This window comes from Lonchura striata, chromosome 2, assembly GCF_050655825.1.
Source record: "Lonchura striata isolate lonStrDom1 chromosome 2, ASM5065582v1, whole genome shotgun sequence".
Taxonomy (NCBI): domain Eukaryota; kingdom Metazoa; phylum Chordata; class Aves; order Passeriformes; family Estrildidae; genus Lonchura; species Lonchura striata.
The window spans coordinates 114,062,501-114,070,421 of NC_140704.1; positions in this window are offsets into that span (position 1 = coordinate 114,062,501).

Below are 7,921 nucleotides of genomic sequence, written 5' to 3' on the forward strand. Positions count from 1 at the left end.
TTTATATCACACTTTCAGTGCTGAACTTTGCTGCCATAATGGCTGTAAATAAACCCCATGGGGTTTTTATCAGTTTGCACTGACTGATGTGTCTCACATACACACACACACACACACACACACCCACACACACCATTGTAAGCTGCCAAAACACATCCTGGTAGCAAGCTTCTTGGACTGACATACTGGTATGTTTTTCTCTTTAGTGAAAAGACCTGGCTAATTTTTATTTAACTTTGCTACACTAACTCGAGTTGAAATAAAGTTCAGTCTTAACTTATGTGTATGACTTGTGGTGACTTATGAATTACATTGTAGAAATATTTCCAAAAGTCAGGGTATGGTATTTTCTAAACAGACTTAAATATTTTGAAGGGAAACTTTAAAGTTTCTAAGTTGTGTGGTTTATTTCAAAGTGAAAAATTAAAGATTCATCTCTTACAGATGGCAGCTGTTAACAGAAAATACTATGTGCTTGCTTTCTTCTTCTGTTTCTCCCAGACCTGCATCATGTAAAAGTTATCTATTTTTTCTCTTTGGAGCAAAAGTAGATGTACTTGACACTTGGTTTAAGCAGGGACTTCACATCTCTAATTTATATACCTAAAACAGTCACGGACCCCAGGGGAACCATTGGGAGAAAAAACCCTCTCCCTCTGAGGCACTGAGTACTTAAGAACCCTGAAACCTTCTCTATCATAGCTATAGGGCTTTGTTCCTAAACTGAACTTCCAAAGAACAGTGGGCAGTGGCCCATGCTTTCATCTTTTCAAAGCCAGGGATTTGGGGATGTTGTGCTTTTAGTCATATTTTTTTTTTCCTCAGCTCTTTCCATCCCTGCAGATTCCTCAGTTTACCATAATCTGATTGCAGAGGCTTATGATGGGGAGGTCAATACTACAAGATCCAAATCACATCTTACCATTAAAGGAAGAGGTCCTGGTGCAGAAGACAGGCTAAAAGTAATTGAAATCCTAGGGAACAAACTCAGTAAATATACAAGATAAATACATTTCAGTAATATTAATTTTAGAAAAAAGAGAAATTTTGAATACCTTTATTGTCTGTGCTTGTAATAAAAGAATATATCTCTGCACAACTGATGTTTTATGGAGGATTTTTTGCATGCTTTGTTGTGATATATACTATTATCCTGGTACATTTCAGAAGTCAACTTACATGCACAGTATCTTTATTATTAAAAACTGAAATAAGTATCAATTCTGAACACTTACCCTTTTGTCATTGAGACTGTTGTCAGAAGCAGAGCTTCAGCTGCCTCCCCTCTCTGGGACACAGAATTTGTCTTTTGTGCAAGTCATCTGGCTTGCTGAACTCTCTCAACAGTCTGCATTTCTGCCACTGTTGCATTTCAAACGGCAGAACAGAGATCCTGGCACTCACCAGAGCTATCTGGATGTGGATGGGATCTACCACCACAGGAAAAGAAAGTTCATTCCAAAGGCCTTCCAGAAAGGTAAAGGCTTCAGGTGGGCTGGGTTTTTTTTTTTGTTGGACAACAAGCTGGGCTAATTGTTTGTACAGATCTGAGCCCACAGGTCCCATTTGAGGTACAAGTGCTGCACAAAGAGATGAACAAGAGCAGTACTGGCAGATACCAATGACACTGCTACTCCTGCTAAACGTTCTGTAATCCACCCTGAAGCTTCTGACGTGGAAGTCTGTAAGCTCACGCTTCTGAAGGCAGACCTGGCATCTCAGTGCACTGTTCCTGGAGTACAGATTAACTACTCACTCCATCACTGGTAGTGTCTGTGGAGGAGTAGGGCAGTAGTGCAAGATTTTAGGATGTTGTGGTGGTGGTTGTTAGACCCACCCCCCAGAGTCTGGACTTCTATCCCACCACTGGCACATGGTGATTGTACTTACACTGGCTTGCACACTTTATTTTAGCACCTGGGAACCATCCAAAGCTCCTAAGTGCCTTGTTCTCTGAAGAAACCCTTTCCCTGGCAACCAAGGAGATGTGAGGCACTGCAAGGAGCTGGGAGGGCAAGAGAATAAAAAGTTGTCTTGAGTCTAATAATATAGATGTAACAATCTTGACCCAGGTGCATTCTTTAGTATCTCTGTGCTTCAGTTAACAAGTGCTAAAAAAGATTTTCATTAGTGCAGTCCAAGCCTCTCCCAGCTTGTGGCTCCTCAGCCCTGCTGAGCAAAACTGCCAAGCTTCACACCCAGCTGGATATTTCTGAATGTTTACTATCACAATTGTGATGCCAGTGGCTTCTGCAACTGTGTGACTGTAGAGACTGGCACAACTGGGTCCTGAGGTGTCACAGGAATCCTGATTGAGGTGTCCTGGTTAATCCATGCTTGCCTAGTGCTTTGAGATGTCTCCAAGACTAGTGACTGGTTCTATTTATACTCACAGATATATTGTGAAGTATAGTTTCTGTGCCTGAATGTAAAAAAAAAAATTACTGTAACAAAGAATCATGATGCCATTAAGTATTCAGTATTCACCCTGTTTACCCAAAACTCCAATGGGGGTAAACTGGGTGGTGCTACCTAGTACCCTAAATGAGTGATCCTAAGAGGACTGAAAGGCAAGTTGTTCCTCCTCTCACAGTCCACAAAAAGGCAAGAGTAAATGACATTTAAAAAGAAAAAAAAAAAAACATTTAATGCAATGCTGTGCAATCAAGATGACATGAATAAAGTTTGTAGAAAACCAGCTTCTGAAATATCAAAATATAAGGTATTTCCTCTGAAAGAGTTATTAAAATAACTTGGGGGGGAGGCAGAACTCAGAACTGTTAAAAGAAGCAGCTAAGCTTGGGGAAATTGCAATCTAAAAGCAAGGTGGATTAAGCAAATCCTTCTGTACAGAACCATGCTACAACTAGGAACCCTCTAACCATCACTTGGAAAAGCTTCGCTCTGGGACTCGATTTTCAGGCATATAATACGAGCTTTAGTGATTGTGCCTGCACTGTACTCCCAATTAAGGGATACTCTCTTGTGCTTAAGTCCATTTCTGTTCAGGAAAGCATTTAAGCATTTCTTAAACCATATTCTTAAGTACTCTCTTGAAAGGGAATGCCTTCCTGTTGTGGGATATGTGTCTGCATTTGCTAGTCTGGCTGAGTTTTCCCAGCTCGGCACACACAGGACTCATTGCAAAATTAAGAGGAGGATACATTGGTGGCAAGTGACGCTGCTGATTTCTCCAAAGTCACAGTCAGGCTTTGTAATTGTTACATCCCAGTTGGTTGGTTTCTCGAGGCAATGTTTTGAGACACATGGGGGAAAGGGCAAGCTTCAGAGCAACAGGAAATAACTGGATTGCAGTGGCTAGAATACATTTTTCTGCTGAAGAAATACATAATCCATCGCTTTATTGTGACTCTCACAAGCCCCAAGAGAGCACTATCACTTTTTAAGGGAGAGAGGAGTTGCAAAAAAATTTTTAATCCCTTTCAAGCAAAATCTGCTGACAAAGAATTTTGTTCTCCATCAGTCTAAGTGCTCTGGGGACCGAAATATTTCCTGTAGTGTTCCATTTTAACTGTCCCAGGATTGTCTTCTCCCTTTGGATGTGGCAGAGAGGACTCACTGGACATCCAGTCCTTCATGTGGAAGTAATGATGTGAAATAAATTGTTTGACCACCAAGTTCTTATTAATTAAAATCTTTGGGGATATATGTGTAAAAAATAAAAGGAAAGGTGAGTTAAGACTTATGGTTTCCACTTGGTTTTCTGCATCTTTCTAAGACAAAACAGAGCACATTCTGACCTGGCTGCTTGTAGACTAGGCCTGTGCTTAAATAGTACAGTCTTGTTGTGCTGCAGAGGAGAAGGTGAGAAGCTGATCTCTCTTGGTCGCTCTGTGGAGATCATGTGCCATTGCTTTCTCAGTAACCAGACTTAGCACCACTGTGAAACACTGGATGTGCTGCTTCTCCTCTCCCCCAAACTGTGTTTTTAAACTCAAGACCTCATCATTCAAATTAGTTTGCTGAGAGAAAAAACACAAATACAAAACATAGAGACAGGGCTTCATGAGATGAAAACCAGGTAATCTTTAACTTTATGTAGTCAGTGAAGGTCAAGCATTATTCCCCTAACTGGTGTTGACCCTCACTAGCTGGTGAGGGTGATTTTGGTGACATCCAGCAGTGGCTTCAACTTAATACCCAGCCAGCTATTCAGATAGTCCTCTGTCTTGTTTCCACCAGGTCCAACTGTAAAATAGCTACCTGAGGTTGGTGTAGCATTGAAAAAATACTTTTTAAAAATTTTTGGTAATATGTAAATTTGATATAAATTTGGTATGAGATAATTGAGGCAGGGGGGTGTGGAAATTATGAGAAAGAAAAGAATGCATTTCCTTTGCTCAGGTGTTTCTCCACTTCTCAACAAAGTGGGAAGTTGTGTTCAGCTCTCTCTGGTACAAATCTGGCCCAGGCAGTAGAAACCAAAAAGAAGTCATCACTGAAAGGCTGGCAGGGCTCTGTGTGTCACCAGCCAGCTCTTTCAGCCCAGCATCTAGTTCACATAATAAAAATACCCTTATATTTGGCTCTGAGTGACATTGCCTTGGAATACAAACAGATCATCTATGGTCTGCTTTGTCAGGAAGGATATGCCAGGCATTTGCAGCTGGAAATTGTTCCCATGCACCTTTGCACAGATTTCCATAGTGTCAAATGGAAAAAGTGAGGAAATCAACAGTGGCTCCATTTCTGTTGTACCAGAGGATGAAGAGGAGACTATAACTTTCTCAGATATAGACAAGCTCATTCATGAGCCCTGTATCAAAGGTTAAAAAAGCAGGTGTGAAGGTAGATATCATTAATTCTAAAAAATAGTGATGAAATAGTACAAAGCAATATTTGATGTCACAGCCCAGTCATGAGAATGGAATATTATTTTTTTTTCCTTAGGTTCAAGTTACCTGGGTGATTTTCAGGTATCTATTTCTCATAAGATAACAGGATAACATCTTCCTGTCTGCCCAATGCCTCATATTCATTTATGACAAGATATAAATAAATCTATTTAATAATTCTAGAGCTGAGAAATAACACTGGAGAAAAAAGAAAAAGGGCAATTTTAACATCATTTGGATACAGCTCTTCAGCAGACAGTTCATTGCTGATATAAAGAGACAGTCCTGGTGGACCCAGTGGCTGTTAGCACAAGCTGTGAATCTGGCTCACTATTATTTTACCTATGATAAAACTGGGAGACAAGCAAAATAAATAACATCCCTTTTTTGAGAATTTTTTTTTTCAAATTAGACATATTTTAGTTAGAAAAGATTGCAAAACTGTTCAAAATAATAAAAACCTAGGATTTCTGTGCTGCTTGTCTCAAGAATAGCTATGATGATGATTTAGAAAGAATCAGATTAAAAGGAAGTTTAGTTATTGCTCCTTGGCTTTGGTTTCAGACTTGAATGGATTTTAAGTGCCAAGTGACAAACCTTTTAAAATCGGGTTAACAATGGAAGTTCTGTCTTTTTTAAGCCACCATGGCACTACTGTAACATCCAGGCTTTTTCACAGCCTCAGGTTCACTGTCAAGGACTCCCAGTGACAGACACCCAGACTAAAACTGGGGCAGTGACCTGAGTTATTTTGGAAGTTACAGCTCAACATACAAGATTTCATGCAGTAGCTCTGATGACAAAAATGAATTTCCCACATGGAATCTCACAACATATTGTGCGGTAACTCAGAAAATAACTTGGGTTACCATTGCAAATATATATATATATATAATACACATTAACAGCATTTATAGACACTGATCTATTAAGTCATTTTCCTACACTACCTTCAGACCTTTTGTCTGAAGCAGAAAAACCATCATTAAAGCTATGGTTTGCCAGACAATTACTTTGTCAAATCTCAAGAAATTGCATAATAAATTGTATACATGCATCAAACATGAATAGCAGAGGGGTATAACAAGCTGTGTATTTCCAGTCCACTTGTTCTTTCATCTAAAGAGTAGCTGTTGTTTTGAAGAGTAATCCTATGTTCTTTTCAAGGCACAAAATGTACATATACATTTATCTATCAAACTAAGTAGAAATAATTGAAACACTTAATATGCACAGTAATAAAGAAATGCATGAACAACTTCATTATTAATGTCTATTGATTATTTATGTTTTCAAATAGGCAAATGTAGCTACTAATATTTTATCATGTTAGTCTATATGTGCATTTTGGCTTTACCTGTTTATTGGCAAGTTTACTATCCACATTATGGGTATTTTTATTGCTGTACACTCATTTGCTATGCGCATAACTGAGGTCAGTTTACGAACTGACTAGTGTTTACTCAATTTGATTACTATGTAACATTGCTGAGACTATTCTCCCTTTGGAAAATTAACTGTACAAGGAAGCCCAGTAAATCTTTACTTAAAAATTCCAAACTTTAGATTGATTTCAGCAGTGGGTCTGTATTGATCTAAAAAGCTTTGCGTTCCTAACTAAAAACTAATCTTTATTTCACCCTTTAGTGACTGCAGCCATAAATATGTTCACTCATGCTGGAGTTTAGTGGATTAATGGTTATTGGAGATTGTGGCTTCCAACTGGGGTTGGTAAACCTTAACCTTTGGAGGACAACATGAAGGCATTTACCCCTTGTCATCTGTAATAGCTGGGTCCCCTTCTGACAGTTACCTGGGTGTTAAAGAGGAGGCAGAGCAGGGCATAGGAATTAAAGTACTAGTGGCTCACTTTATCTATCCAATCACTCATTATACTGACCACTGTATCCTGATGCAAAGGTGTGGAAATTAATTTGTTTCATCCATGATAACAGAACTCTAAAATTTCCAAACACTAGAATTAGTTGTTCCTCAAAATTAATGGACAGAAGTCCTGTATCTCCTTTCATTTCACCATATTTGTGGGAGATATTTTATGTTATTTAGGATGGATCTTTCTCATTGTCTCTGACAGAAGATTTTGAAAGGCAGCTGGTAGGAGACATTGCCTTACATTCCACTGCAGTGACTTACTAGTTACTATCCCAAACATAATTACACTAATTATTATAAAAACCGTAATTGCAATAATGTCTTGCAGTAGGGTTTATTCCAGAATGTCATGTTCTGAAATAGATGTCAATTAGCACTTAAGTTATGAACAAGCCATCCCTACAAAACTTTAATTCACTCAAGTCAGTTTAAGTAACTCAAAAAAGCAATGTGAGGGTAGAAATTATTCCCACATGTAAGGACTGAAAGATCTGCCCTAGCTTTTCATTAAAGAGAATAATGATTATTGAGAACATAAAAAAATTATTTCATTAGCAATACAGAGAAGGTTTCATTTGAACACGAAATATACAAAATGGTAGATGTCAAGTGATTATATTAACAGACACAATTCAATATCCATTGTTCCAGAAAATATACTGAGCTTAAAAGAGAGATTTCTTCTGCAAGAAATATTGACTTGAGCCTGACTAAATTTAAGGGAGAGATTTATTTTTCATAAGCAGGTACCATCTTGTGACTGTCATTTCTATAATTATTCCCATTTGAGAGCATAAGGGATACTTGTGTCAAAAAGGGTGCCTGGTTTTTGGAAACTGATCTTATTTTAAAATCTTTCTTTCTATTTCTATTAATTCTTCTATTTTTGCAAATCAAATTCCCAGGAAGGGAGATAGCTTTTGTAATAACATAGAATTGCAGTTGCTGGCAGCTGTTGCAAATGATTCCAGGCAATTTACATCCCTTGAGACATTTTCCCAACATCAAGGTAATCAGGGCCAGTGGGATATAATCTAGGAACAGTTTTAACAACAAGTTACCCATCCTGGACCAAAAAACACAGTCCCAGTAGAGATGGAGGTTGCCTGTTGTGCCTTGACATACACTCCTAACACTTAGCTGCAGATTTTGCATCTGTTTTGTTTATTAAA